The following is a 15479-nucleotide window of genomic DNA, read 5'->3' on the forward strand; positions in this document are numbered from 1 at the left end:
ACACCTCCCAGAATGAGTTATGCAGAGCAGAACCAAACCCAACCTATAACCTAGAGCCAAGACCAGCAGGAGGCTCCCCAACCCATATACTCATAAGGCACAAAAATAAATGTCTATTGTTGTAAACTGCTAACAGCTTGTAAACTTTTATAAAGTTGTTATATAGCCTAATTTCTGCAATAATATACAAGATGTTCCAGAATTAAATTAACAGTTCTGATAAAATGCACTAAGACATTCAAATCCAAAGGATATATAATTCCACACAAGCAAGTGAATGAGAAAAATGATCTTTATATTGTGTAAATAAGCTATATGAGCCTAAATAGTCAATTAAATCATATGCACATTTTTATTTTACATATATCTTTCAGTAAAAGAAACAGATTAAAATGTGAAAGAAAATTTAAAAAGGAATAATAGAAAAAAAAAAAAAAAACAGGTTGTCTAGTCAGGCCACTAATAAATATTAGCTGAAAACACACCAAACAGTTTCCTTAAGATGAGTCAACATTTCCTGATTTCTTCAGGAAAAATTTTGGTGGAAAATATTGTCATTTACTACAGAAAATGTATGTTGTTTTTTATAACAATTGCGATGGTAGATGTTTTAATGGAAGGAGATAGTCCTTATCTCTAATAAGCCACTTTTTAAACTCAAGAAAATAAGTTCCTGAGCTGACACATAAAATGGCCAATTTAATCATTTTAGACAAAACAAGAATCAATGGGAAATTCTGTACAATAAATTCAGTGGTAGAAAACTGTATCAAATGTCAAGGGAAGTGAAGTGACTGGATCATAAATTTATCACAAATTCTTGGGGCTAGAAAAACCAAAGGATAAAGTACTACTCTATCTCCACCATGTACCAAGCCTTTCAAGTATAAGGAGTCAAGAGCCACCTCCCATTTCCTGGGACCCCGGATATGGGCTCTCCCAATAGTTTACCAAACAGGGGTAAGCCTTGTCTTGAGAAATTGACAGGGATTACTCAATTCATCACAAATCATGAGTGCCCACCTATTCATACCACTTCCCTGACATCAACTCTCAGAATCATGTGGAGTCTAACAACCTGTATTTGTCCTAACTCATCACTTCCTCTGACCTCATTTTTGTCTCAAGGAAATCTGCTCATTCTCCACAGAAACTCTTTCTCTAGCTTACCTTAAAAACCTACTGCCCTTTTAAATTTTTTGATAACAGACTCTAGTGGCTCATTAGATCCAGTGCAGAAATTAAGCCAAGAATAATCCTTCCAGTGTGGAAAAGAGAGGACAAGTACAAAATTAAAGGTCTATATTAAAATAGTCTAGCTCTCTAAATTATGTCAAAGACATCTTAGGTCACTTAAACCATGTAATAAAACTAAGTGATAGGTATTTTCCTACCTGTTTTTCCACCAAAGAAATGGAAACTCAGAAAGGCTAAATAACTTAGGGCTTCTCTGATAGCTCAGTTGGTAAAGATCCACCTGCAGTTCAGGAGACCCTGGCTTGATTCCTGGGTTGGGAAGATCTACAGGAGAAAGCGTAGGCTACCCACCCCAATATTCTTAGGCTTCCCCTGTGGCTCAGCTGGTAAAGAATCCACCTGCAATGCAGGATACCTGGGTTTGATCCCTGGTTCAGGAAGATCCCCTGGAGAATCCCCTAGAGGGGGAAAGGCTACCCATTCCAGTATTCTGGCCTAGAGAATTCCATGGACTATATAGTCCATGGGATTGCAAAGAATCAGACACAACTGAGCAATTTTCACCTCAAATAACTTATCCAAATTCACAAAACTAGTAAATAATGATGCTAGAATTTGAAATAAGTATCTTTTAAAAATAAAGTTCATATAAATTGTTCCTTATTTTACAGGTAAATCAGGAAAATGTAGCTGGAAGGAAAAAGTCAATAACTGATTTGTTATCTTTGCTCTTGCCTCAAGGAAACCTGAAGACTTAATCCTTGATTGAAATATTCTTAGGTGATGAGACCTCCAGAGTTGGGGCTTCTCTGAACTGAGAAGTTATGCACTCACACACTCTTGCTTTTTCTGACCACATTACTTGAAATGTGGAGTGACTGGGACATTAGTAAGCTGTGCATTGAAGATAAAAGACCTCCACTATGTTGTCACCATGGATGTTGCATCTGTATCTCTTCTTAAAGCTAAGCACATATGGTGATTGATAAAATCCATGGTATCTTGTGAGTTTGATTGTCAATATGAAACCAGTGCCAAGCTGCTGGTTTAGTACAAGGGATTTTGCAAAGGCCAGAGAGGCTAATTTTGCCCCATAGCAAGCCCACTGCAGAATCTTGATAAATATGGCCTCATGCCTCCTAAATCAATGGCCTCATACTCTCTACTACATAACTATGACTCAAATGATGTCAAGGTAGCAAAGACTCAAGTGACTCAAATGACTTCAAGATAGCAAAATCATGCTTTTTCAAAATTAGGTAAGGTTATATATATTATATATATATCTCCAATTCTACCTTCAAGGCCTATCTAAAGTCATACAACTTTTCATAAAGTTTTCAGAAAACATTCTGCACTGGATATAGTACTGCCTTTTTCCAGACCTCCCATATCATGTATGGAACTTTGGGGCACTTAATTACCTTCTGCCTGATGTTGCTCTCTAACTGTTCCATGTCACTCTGCCTTGCCCACTCACTAGACACTGAAGTATTCAAGGGCAAAAATACAACTTACACTTCTCTAATCACTTTTAAAAGTGCCTACCTAGTCTAGAACATGACATTTACAGAGTACTCAATATAGGGCTTCATTTGTAAGGCACAATGAAGATTTTTAAACCTGTAATGGAATAAGTTCAAACATCTATAGTTAAAAAACATTTTCAATTTAAACATAAATGATACAGCAGGTCTAATTAAAATGAAATTTTATTAGAAAGGTAATTTTGAGTCAAAACATTTAACCTTGAGAAGAAAGGTCATGGTATCCTCAGTAAGCAAACTATTAGATATATTTGTTGTTTATACACTAAGTCATGTCCAACTCTCTGTGATGCCCAAGGACTGTAGCCTGTCAGAATCCTCTGTCCATGGGAATTCCCAAGTAAGAATACTGAAGTAGGTTGCCAGTTTTTTCTACAGGGCCTCTTTCTGACCCAGGAAACAAACTCATGTCTCTTGCGTAGGCAGGTGGGTTGCTTACCACTGAAACACCAGGGAAGCCCGTTAGATACATAAAGGAGATAAAAAGTAGAATCCTTGGTATCAAGGGTCAATTTCCAAAGCATATTATTTTTTATTTGGCTAAACACGATCTTATGATAAAGTCAAAAATTACGTTTTTCTCCAAAATGTTGTATGTTTTCTTCACTAATTGTTTGATTGGAGCTGAAGTAGCAAGTTTACTTCTGTTTCATTTCAGTTCAGTCACTCAGTTATGTCTGACTCTTTGCAGCCCCATGAACTGCGGCTTGTCAGGCTTCCCTGTCCATCACCAACACCCATCAGTTCAGTTCAGTTCAGTCACTCAGTCGTGTCCGACTCTTGGCAACCCCATGAATCACAGCACACCAGGCCTCCCTGTCCATCACAAACTCCCAGAGTTTACTCAAATGATTGAGTCGGTGATGCCATCAAGCCATCTCATCCTCTGTCGTCCCCTTCTCCTCCTGCCCCCAATCCCTCCCAGTATCAGGGTCTTTTCCAACGAGTCAACTCTTCTTTTTTTTTTTTTTTTTTTTGTATTCCCCATCCCGATCCCCCCTCCCACCTCCCTCTCTACCCAATCCCTCTGAGTCTCATGCATCCAACCTGGGCTGGTGATCTGTTTCACCCTTGATAATCTACATGTTTCCATGCTGTTCTCTCAAAACATCCCACCCTCACCTTCTCCCACAGAGTTCAAAAGTCTGTTCTGTACATCTGTGTCTCTTTTTCTGTTTTGCATATAGCGTTATCATTACCATCTTTCTAAATTCCATATATATGTGTTAGTATGCTGTAATGGTCTTTATCTTTCTGGCTTACTTCACTCTGTATAATGGGCTCCAGTTTCATCCATCTCATTAGAACTGATTCAAATGAATTCTTTTTAACGCCTGAGTAATATTCCATTGCGTATATGTACAACGGCTTCCTTATCCATTCGTCTGCTGATGGACATCTAGGTTGCTTCCATGTCCTGGTTATTATAAACAGTGCTGCGATGAACATTGGGGGGTGCACGTGTCTCTTTCAGGTCTGGTTTCCTCAGTGTGTATGCCCAGAAGTGGGATTGCTGGGTCATATGGCAGTTCTAATTCCAGTTTTTTAAGAAATCTCCACACTGTTCTCCATAGCGGCTGTACTAGTTTGCATTCCCACCAACAGTGTAAGAGGGTTCCCTTTTCTCCACACCCTCTCCAGCATTTATTGCTTGTAGACTTTTGGATAGCAGCCATCCTGAATGCTGTGTAATGGTACCTCATTGTGGTTTTGATTTGCATTTCCCAACAAGTCAAATCTTCGCATGAGGTGGCCAAAGTATTGGAGTTTCAGCCTCAGCATCAGTCCTTCCAATGAACACCAGGACTTATCTCCTTTAGAATGGACTGGTTGGATCTCCTTGCAGTCCAAGGAACTCTTGCTTGCTCATATCCATGTCCATCGAGTCGGTGAAGCCATCCAACCATCTCATCCTCTGTCATCCCCTGCTCCTCCTGCCTTTAATCTTTCCCAGCATCAGGGTCTTCTCTGAAGAGTCAATTCTTTGCATCAGGTGACCAAAGTATAGGAGCTTCAGCTTCAGTATCAGATCCTTTTAATAAATATTCAGGACTGATTTCTTTAGTATCAGCTGGTTTGATCTCCTTGCAATCCAAGGGACTCTCAAGAGTCTTCTCCAACACCATGGTTCAAAAGCATCAAGCTTTTGGCACTCAGCTTTCTTTATGGTCCAACTCTCATATCCATACATGACTACTGGAAAAATCATAGCTTTGACTAAACAGACCTTTGTCGGTAAAGTAACGTCTCTGATTTTTAATATACTGTCTAGGTTGGCCACACCTTTTCTTCTAGGGAGAAAGTCTCTTAATTTCATGGATGCAGCCACCATCTGCAGTGATTTTGGAGCCAAAAAAACTAAAATCTGCCACTGTTTCCCCATCTGTTTACCATGAAGTGATGGCATTGGATGACAGGATCTTAGTTTTCTGAATGTTGAGCTTTAAGCCAACTTTTTCATTCTCCTCTTTCACTTCTATCAAGAGGTTCTTCAGTTCTTCTTCACTTTCTGCCATAAGGATGGTGTCATCCTCATTGTGCGGTAGTTTGAAAATTCTTTGGCTTTGCCTTTCTTGGAGATTGGAATGAAAACTGAACTTTTTTCAGTCCTGTGGCCACTGCTGAGTTTTTGAAATTTGTTGGCATATTGAGTGCAGCACTTTCACAGCATCGTCTTTTTAGAATTTGAAATAGCTCAACTGGAATTCCATCACCTCCACTAGCTTTGTTCATAGTGATGCTTCCTAAGGCCCACTTGACTTCATATTCCAGGATGTCTGGCTCTAGGTTAGTGATCACACCATCATAATTGTCTGGGCCATTAGGATTTTTTTGGATAGTTCTTCTGTGTGTTGCTGTCACCTCTTCTTAATATTGTCTGCTTCTGTTAAGTCCATACCATTTCTGTCCTTTACTGTGCCCAATTACCCAGTTCTATTCTTGAGTCAGGAAGATCTGCTGGAGAAGGGATAGGTTACCCCTTCCAGCAGTCTTGAGCTTCCCTTGTGGCTCAGCTGGTAAAGAATCCACCTGCAGTGCAAGAGACCTGGGTTCTATCCCTGGGTTTGGAAGATCCCCTGGGTAAAGAAAAGGTTACGCACTCCAATATTCTACCTGGAGAATTCCATGGACTATATAGTCCATAGGGTAGCAAAGAGTAGGACATAACTGAGTGACTTTCACTTGCATGAAATATACCCTTGGTATATCCAATTTTCTTGAAGATGTTGCTAGTCTTTCCCATTCTATTGTTTTCCTCTATTTCTTTGCATTTATCATTTAGGAAGGTTTTCTTATCTATCCTTGCTATCCTTTGAAACTCTTCATTCAGATAGATGTATCTTTCTTTTTCTCCTTTGCCTTTCACTTCTCTTCTTTTCTCAGCTGTTTGTAAGGTCTCCTCAGACAACCATTTTGCCTTTTTGCGTTTCTTTTTCTTGGGGATGGTCTTGATCACCAACTCCTGCACAATGTCACAAACCTCCACCCATAGTTCTTCAGGCACTCTGTCTATCAGATCTAATCACTTGAATTTATTTGTCACTTCCACTGTATAATCCTAAGAGATTTGATTTAGGTTATACCTGAATAGTCTAGTGGTTTTCCCTACTTTCTACACTTTAAGTCTGAATTTGGCAATAAGGAATGTATGATCTGAGCCACAGTCAGCTCCTGGTCTTGTTTTTGCTGACTATATAGAGCTTCTCCATCTTTGGCTGCAAAGAATATAATTAACCTGATTTCAGTATTGACCATCTGGTGATGTCCATGTATAGAGTCATCTCTTGTGTTGTTAGAAGAGGGTGTTTGCTATGACCAATGTGTTCCCTTGGCAAAACTCTGCCACACCTTTGTATAACAAGTCATCTTTACTTGCAACCAGCATCTCTGATGTCAGCATATCTCTGAAGTGGATTTTTGTTGACAATGCATTATGTAAAGATAGTACTAAGAACACTGATTTTCTATAGCATATTTTGAAATGACAGAATTGTTTCCCTTTTAAATAGAATGATGGTACTTTTTTCCAAATAAACTATTATTATTTACTGCTAGACTAAATTTTCAGCTAGTGAAAACTTATACTTTTATTCCTTAAAGATGATATTCAATAGCTGGATGATTATCTTTTTTTATTATCTTTTAAGGGAAATAGATGGGGAAACAGTGGAAACAGTGTCAGACTTTATTTTTTGGCGCTCCAAAATCACTGCAGATGGTGATTGCAGCCATGAAATTAAAACACGCTTACTTCTTGGAAGGAAAGTTATGACCAACCTAGATAGCATATTTAAAAGCAGAGACATTACTTTGTCAACAAAGGTCCATCTTCTAGGCTATGGTTTTTCCAGTAGTCAGGTATGGATGTGAAAGCTGGACTGTGAGGAAAGCTGAGCACTGAAGAATTGATGCTTTTGAACTGTGGTGTTGGAGAAGACTCTTGAGAATCCCCTGGACAGCAAGGAGATCCAACCAGTCCATCCTATAGGAGATAAGTCCTGGGTGTTCATTGGAGGGACTGATGTTGAAGCTGAAACTCCAACACTTTGGCCACCTCATGCAAAGAGCTGACTCATTAGAAAAGACCCTAATGCTGGGAAGGATTGGGGACAGGAGGAGAAGGGGATGACAGAGGATGAGATGGCTGGATGGCATCACTGACTCAATGGACATGGGTTTGGGTAAATTCCGGGAGTCTGTGATGGACAGGGAGGCTGGCAAGAGTCGGACATGACTGAGTGACTGAACTGAACTGAATGTCTTTTATCAGTACCAGGTAACCTGACCAATTTTTCTAATCATTCTTTAAAATTTTCAAGTGAGTCTTTTGGATTCATTTGTAACTGAAATAGAAAGTGACTAGGATATAGAAGGGCTTCCCTGGTGGCTCAATCGGTAAAGTGTCTGCCTACGACGTGGTAGACTCGGGTTCAATCCCTGGATTGGGAAGATCTCCTGGAGAAGGAAATGGCAACCCGCTCCAGTATTCTTGCCTGGAAAGTTCCATGGATGGAGGAACCTGGTAGGCTACAGTCCATGGGGTCACAAAGAGTCGGACATGACTGAGCGACTTCACTTTTTTTTAAGTAGGATATAGAAATAGCTGTATTTCTGTAAGTGTTCTAATGTATAAAGTCACCCTGAAGCAACAGTGTAATTTAACAGCATTAGAGGAAATTACTGAAATTCCTCCTATAAGTACTGGAAGTATATAGAAATACTCCCCTAGAAGTATTGGAAGAGATTAGGCTTGTATAGTATATCCATAACCCTAAATCTTCTCATGCATAAATTTGGAAAAGATTATATTCTCTAGAAATGGTATTTATATCTATCATTTGAGTGAGCATTAAAGGATTCTTCTGGGAAAATTAAGTATATATGGGTGATTATCTTAATATAAAATTGTTAAAATCAAACTATAATAAAATAATATTTATAGAGGTAAAACTTTTAACATGCTCAGCAGTATAGAAGGTGTTCTTATAATATTTTCAAAGACACTGTACTGCAATTTTGTGATATATGTTAAAAATTGGTAATAGCTGTCAAATATGAGAGAGAAAATAAAACTTTTTAAAGCAGAAAACTATAAAATAGAAATCTTAGGCTACTTAGTGTTGAAACAACCAACTTCACATATAGCAATAGTTCCAGCAGCATCACTATATTATAAATTTGTAGGCGCTAATGGTTATGATAACTAACCTTAGTCAGTGTTCTCATTAATTAGATTCAGTATAGGTCTGCTGACAAATGAAAGGAAGTGTATACTAGATTTATGCCCCACCTCAAATTTCTTAAAAATAAATTTCAACATTTAAAGAAGTAAGTCTCAGGGATCTTGGAGATACATGTAAGCAAAACTCTTTATAACACTACAAAAATCAGATGTCAGTCTCATCATAGATAATGCAAATTAACTTTCAAAGCAAAAACTAAAGAACTTTGTTATTTGTCATTATGAAGACATAAAATCCTTAAGTCCTGTAATAATTAAGTATTCTATAATTATCAAGTAAATAGAATAGCAAAACATGAAACATAATATAGAAAATTACAGAAAATAAATAAAACTGGTCAAATAAAAATAAATATGGTTATAGTATCATGTTTTTTAAGGTATTTTCATGGAAACTACTTTTAAGTAGATAATAAGCTATAGAATATTGAGGCAGAGTTTCTTGCTTTTCTGAAACAAGATAAATCCAAAAATAGTTCCAAATATGCTTTGAGAAATATAGCAATAGAAGCATTGTTGGAATAAGTTACCAAGAATAATTTTGAAGTGAAAATGAAATATAGGTGTATACATTCTAAGAAGTATGTTTCAGAATAATTTATAGCTCCATTTGTTTTAAAATAAAATGCAAATCAGGACCTCCATTTACTTCCATACTTGAGTTTTCTTTGCTATTGCTCTTTAAAAAGTACCAATACCAGTCCCAAGATTTTTCTAAAATTCCCAGATTTGTCAGTCCTTGGTGAGCCTCACTACATCACAGATGTCTGAGCTTCAAGAGGAGACAACTCTGTAAGGAGTTGATTCTGTAAGAATTGCAGCTTTTCAAATCTGCCCACTGGGGGAAAAAAATGTCACAGATGGACAAAGTTTCACTTCTGGCCAAGATGGATTATCTGTAACTAGATTTATCCTTGCACAAAACAAAATAAAACAAAAACAAAAACACTGGATATCAGGCACTGAAGATCAATGGTCTCTGAGAGACAAAATTTAAATTCCGTGACTCCTATGATTGCCTAGCCTACAGCCTTGAGGTTCCAGGTCACATCCCAAGGAGGTTCCACCAGGTGACAAGACAGAGCTAGGGATCCAGCCAGATGGCACAAGTATACAGGACAAAGTTGTGGATAGCAGAGGCTTGCATGGAAAGAACTCTGGATATCTGTATAATAAGGCTGCCAAAACAACTCAGGGGTAAAGAGTAAATTTTTAAGAGAGTTGTAGGGGAGCAGGAAAACATGTTACATACATCAGAGCAAAATAATAATGATGACAGCAAATTTTACTATGAAAACAATGTAAGCAAGAGGACAATGAAACAACATCTTCAAACCCCTGAAAGAAGAACTAAAATTCTATACTCAACAAAGCAGACCTCAAAAATATAGGCAAAATAAATAATTGTTTAGGTATACAAAAACAATTTATTACCAATGGAACTTAACTAAAGCAAGTGTTATAGGAGGGACTTCAGGTTGAAGAAATATGACATCAGTTGGAAATAAAAATCTACTCTAGGATTTTTCAACCAGAGCATCATTGATATTGGACACCATAATTGTTTTAGGGTGAGATGAGGCAGGGTGAATCCTATTCATTACAAAATGTTTATCAATATCCCTAACCTCGACCCACTGGATACCAGTAGCTTCACCACCACCTTTACTGTGACAATCAGAAATATCTCCAGACATTACCAAATGTCAGCTGATGTGTAAAGCCACCTCTTAATCAGAATTACTAATATGTACAAGGGCCAGAAGAGAACTGGCTATGAAAATTACATGAGTAAATATGTAAGGTTTTTTCTTACTACTTAAATCTCCATAAAAATATCTGATTACTTCTTAAAAATTAACAACAGTCTAAGCTGTAGTTTCTTCCATGTATTTGAAATATAAGAGCATAAAGGCCAAGAACTGTGAAATAGGGAGCATGCTGTGAGGTTCTTCTATAAAACAAGTAACACTCCAAGAATTGCTGGGATCTACCCTAGAATTTCTAATTCAGCTGGTTTAGGATGCACTTCTATTTAGTTCCTAGGAAACACTGATGCTTCCCACTGTCTACACTTTGAGAAACACTGCTCTAGAGAAAAGCAATCAGGAGACAACTGACGAAGCAACTGTGGTTTTCTGTTCTCTGAAGGAGAATTACAATATTAAGTTTCAAAACAGAAGGTTCACTCAAAAACAATACAATATTAAGCTTCAAAACAAAAGATTCACTCAAAAACAAGTTAAACTACATATGCACATATACCGTGACCTAGGTCTTGGCAATCTTCAATCTGACAACAAAAGCAACAAACGTAAACAAGTGGAACTACATCAAACCAAAAAACTTCTGCATAGCAAAAGAAATCCTCAGCAAAATGAAAAGACAACCTACTGAATGGGAGAAAATATTTGCAAATCATGTTATCTGACAAGAGGTTAATATCCAAAAAATAAACAAAAAACTCACGCAACACAACAACAACAGCCCTCCCCAAACAATCTAATTTAAAAATGGACAGAATAGACATTTTCAACAGGTTGATAAAAAGTGCTCAACATTGCTAATAATGAGGAGAATGCAAATCAAAACCACAATAAGGTATCACCTCACACCTGTCAGAATGGCTGTTGTCAACAGATAACAAATGCTGGCAAAGTGTTAAGTCACTCAGCCGTGTCCAACTCTTTGTGACCTCATGGACTGTAGCCCACCAGGCTCCTCTGTCCATGGGATTCTCCAGGCAAGAATACTGGAGTGTTTGACAGAAAACAACAAAATTCTGTAAAGCAATTATCCTTCAATTAAAAGATAAGTGAATTTAAAAAGAAAAGAATACTGGAATGAGTTGCCACTCCCTTCTCCAGGGGATCTTCCCGACCCAGGGATCGAACCTGGGTTTTCTGCATTGGCAGGCAGATTCATTAACAGCTGAGCCACCAGGAAAAAGGGAACCCATGTGTGCTGTTGGTGGGAATGTAAGCTGACTCAACCAGTATTGTAAATATTTTTAGTTCTTTTACAACTGGTAACATACAGAATGGTGACTATGGTTCATAATACTGTATTGCATATTTGAAAGTTGCTAACAGAGTGGATCTTGAACACTCTCATCACAAGAAAAAAATTTTATAACTGTAAAATGACAGATGCTAACTAGACTACTGTGGCGGTGCTCACTTTGCTATGTATACAAATATTAATTCATTATGTTGAAAACCTGAAACTAATATTTCACACCAATTACACCTAAATCTAAGAAACTGAAAATTAAAATAAAAAGATAAAAACAAAATAAAAAAAAAGTAACATAACTTTATTTGAAGTTAGACTATAATAAGTTTAAGATGTATTCTATAAACTTTAAATACTGAAATAGCACAACAATAACTCTGAGCTAATAAGTTAACAAATGAGATAGAACAGAATCATTAAAAATTCAATTCAAAGAGAATGCAGAAACAGAGAAAGTGAGGAACAAACAGATGTTAACAGAAAAGGAATAAAAAGTTGATTAAATTATTATATTAAATTATATAATTTATAATTACTATAAATTATTCATAATTTATTATATTATAAATATTAATATATTATTATATTATAATATAATATATATAAATATATATTACATAATATATAATATTATATATTTATTTAATATATAAGATTTAATATTATATATTTATTTATTATATAAATTATATAATTTATATATAAATTTTTATATATAATATAAATTTATATATAAATTATATATTATGTAAATATATAAATTATATATATAATTTATTTAATATATAATATTTAATATTATATAATATTAAATTATATAATATATATAATATATATAACATATAATATATAAATATAATTATAATATATTATAATTTATTATTATAATTATTTATAAGTTATAAATTATATATTATATTAAATTATATAATTTATAATTAATTATATCAGTTATTATATTAAATTTGAATTATCTAAATAGCCTAATGAGAAGACACAGCTTTGCAGATTGAATGAAAAAGCAATACTGTACCCTATGTTGCCTAGAGAAAACTCATTTTATTATAAAAAGACAAATTCCTTGACAATGAAAGAATAGAAAAAGTTGTACATGCTAACACTAGTACAAAATAAAACCTAGAGTGATGGCATCAATGGCAAAGTAAATGTTAAAGCAAAAAAATATTGCCAGGGATAAAGAAGTTTACTTCATAATAATAATTTTTTAAATGTCATAACAGCTCTAAACATTTATGGGCCAAATAATAAAATTGTAAAATGCATGATACAACTCCAAGGAGAAGAGAAAAACCTACAACTATAATCAGAGATTTCAAATACCCTTTCTCAAAAATTGATTTAAAAAAAAAAAGAACTGGCAAAAATATCAGTGAAGACAAAGATATAAAATATATTATTAACCAAAAAAATCACAAGTAACAAATATTGGTGAGGATGTGGAGAAAGGGGAACCCTCATATTCTCTTGAAGGGAACGCAAGTTGGTGCAACCACTATGTAAAACAGTATGGAGGTTTCTCAAAAATCTAAAAATAGAACTACCATATGACCAGCAATTCCACTCCTGGGTATTTATTTGAGAAAAAAAGAAGGAAGAAAAACAGAAAGAAAAAAAGATAAACTCACTCCAATGTTCATAACAGTATTATTTACAACTGCCAATATATGGAAGCAATCTGTTTCGATCAACAGATGAATGGATAAAGAAAATGTGATATAAATACATATATATACATATACATACACACATATATATCTCACATACATATACACAGTGGAATACTACTAAGTCATAAAAAAGATCAAATCTTGTCATGTGCATATGTGTGTGTGTGTGTGTGTGTGTGCGCGCGCATGTGTATGTGCTAAGCCATTTGCAACAATATGAATGGACCTAGAGATTATTCTAAGTGAAATAAATCAGAGAAAGATAAATATTATATGACTTCACTTATATGTGGAATCTAAAAATAAAAGAAGCAAATATAGCAAAAAAGAAACACACTCATAGAGTGTGTGCTCATAGATATAGAGTACAAACTGGTGGTTACCAGTGGAGAAAAGGAAAGAAGGAGGAACAAGATAAGAGTAAGAGATAAAGTTCAGTTCAGTCGTTCAGTCGTGTCCAACTCTTTGCAACCCAATGGACTGCAGCACAACAGGCCTCCCTGTCCATCACTAACTCCCATAGCTTGCTTAAACTCAAGTCCATCAAGTCGATGATGCCATCCAACCATCTCATTCTGTCATCCCTTTCTTCTTCTGCCTTCAAACTTACCCAGCATCAGGGTCTTTTTTCAGTGATTCAGTTCTTCACATCAGGTGGCCAAACTATTGGAGTTTCAGCTTCATCATCAGTCCTTCCAATGAATATTCAAGACTGATTTCCTTTAGGTTTGACTGGCTTGATCTCCCTGAAGTCCAAGGGACTCTCAACAGTCTTCTCCAACATCACAGTTCAAAAGCATCAGTTCTTTGGGGCTCAGCTTTCTTTATAGTGCAAATCTCACATCCATACATGACCACAGGAAAAACCATAGCTTTGACTGTAAGGATCTTTGTAGGCAACGTAGTCTCTGCCTTTTAATATGCTGTCTAGGTTGGACATAGCTTTTCTTTCATGGCTGCAGTTACCATCTGCAATGATTTTGGAGCCCCAAAAAATTAAAGTCTCTCACTGTTTCCATTGTTTCCCCATCTATTTGCCATGAAGTGATGGGACCAGATGCCATGATCTTCATTTTTTGAATGTTGAGTTTTAAGCCAGCTCTTCACTCTACTCTTTCACTTTCATCAAGAGGCTCTTTAGTTCTTCTTCACTTTCTGCCCTAAGAGTGGTGTCATCTGTGTATCTGAGGTTATTGATATTTCTCCTGGCAAACTTGATTCCAGCTTGTGTTTCACCCAAGCCAGCATTTTGCATGATGTACTCTTCAGAGAAGTTAAATAAATAGGGTGACAATATACAGCCTTGACATACTCCTTTCCCAATTTGGAACCAGAAGGTTGCTCCATGTCTGGTATTAACTGTTGCTTCTTGACCTGCACACAGATTCTTCAGGAGTCAGGTAAGGTGGTCTGGTATTCCCATCTCTTTAAGAATTTTCCATAGTTTGTTGTGATTCACATGGTCAAAGGCTTTGGCATAGTCAGTGAAGCAGAAGTAGATGTTTTATTCTGGAATTCTCTTGCTTTCTCAATGATCCAACAGATGTTGGCAATCTGATCTCTGGTTCCTCTGCCTTTTCTAAATTCACCTTGAACATCTGGAGTTTCTTGGTTCATGTACTGTTGAAGTCTGGCATGGAGAATTTTGAGCATTACTTTGCTAGCATGTGAGATGAGTGGAATTGTGCAGTAGTTTGAACATTCTTTGGCATTGCTCTTCTTGCAGATTGGAATGAAAATTGACCTTTTCCAGTCCTGTGGCCACTGTTGAGTTTTCCAAATTTGCTGGCATATTGAGTGCAGTACTTTCACAGCATCATCTTTCAGGATTTGAAATAGCTCAACTGGAATTATATCACCTCCACTAGCTTTGTTCGTAGTGATGCTTCCTAAGGCCCACTTGACTTCATATTCCAAGATATCTCATCTAGGTGACTGATCACACCATCATGGTTATCGGGGTCATTAAGATCTTTTTTGTATAGTTTTTCTGTTATTCTTGCCACTTCTTAATATCTTCTGCTTCAGTTAGGTCCATACAATTTTTGTCCTTTATTGTGCCCATCTTTGCATGAAAAGTTCCCTTTGTATCTCTAATTTTCTTGAAGAGATCTCTAGTCTTTCCTCTTTCTATTGTTTTCCTCTATTTCTTTGCAAAGAACAGAATGAAAGGCAAAAGGGATTAAGAGCCACAAACTGTTAGGCAAAAAATTAATTAGATACAAGGATATATAGTACAACACAGGTAATGCAGTCAAAATTTTACAGCAACTATAAATAGAAAATAAC

The sequence above is a fragment of the Muntiacus reevesi genome, chromosome 11 (assembly GCF_963930625.1).
Source record: "Muntiacus reevesi chromosome 11, mMunRee1.1, whole genome shotgun sequence".
Taxonomy (NCBI): Eukaryota; Metazoa; Chordata; class Mammalia; order Artiodactyla; family Cervidae; genus Muntiacus; species Muntiacus reevesi.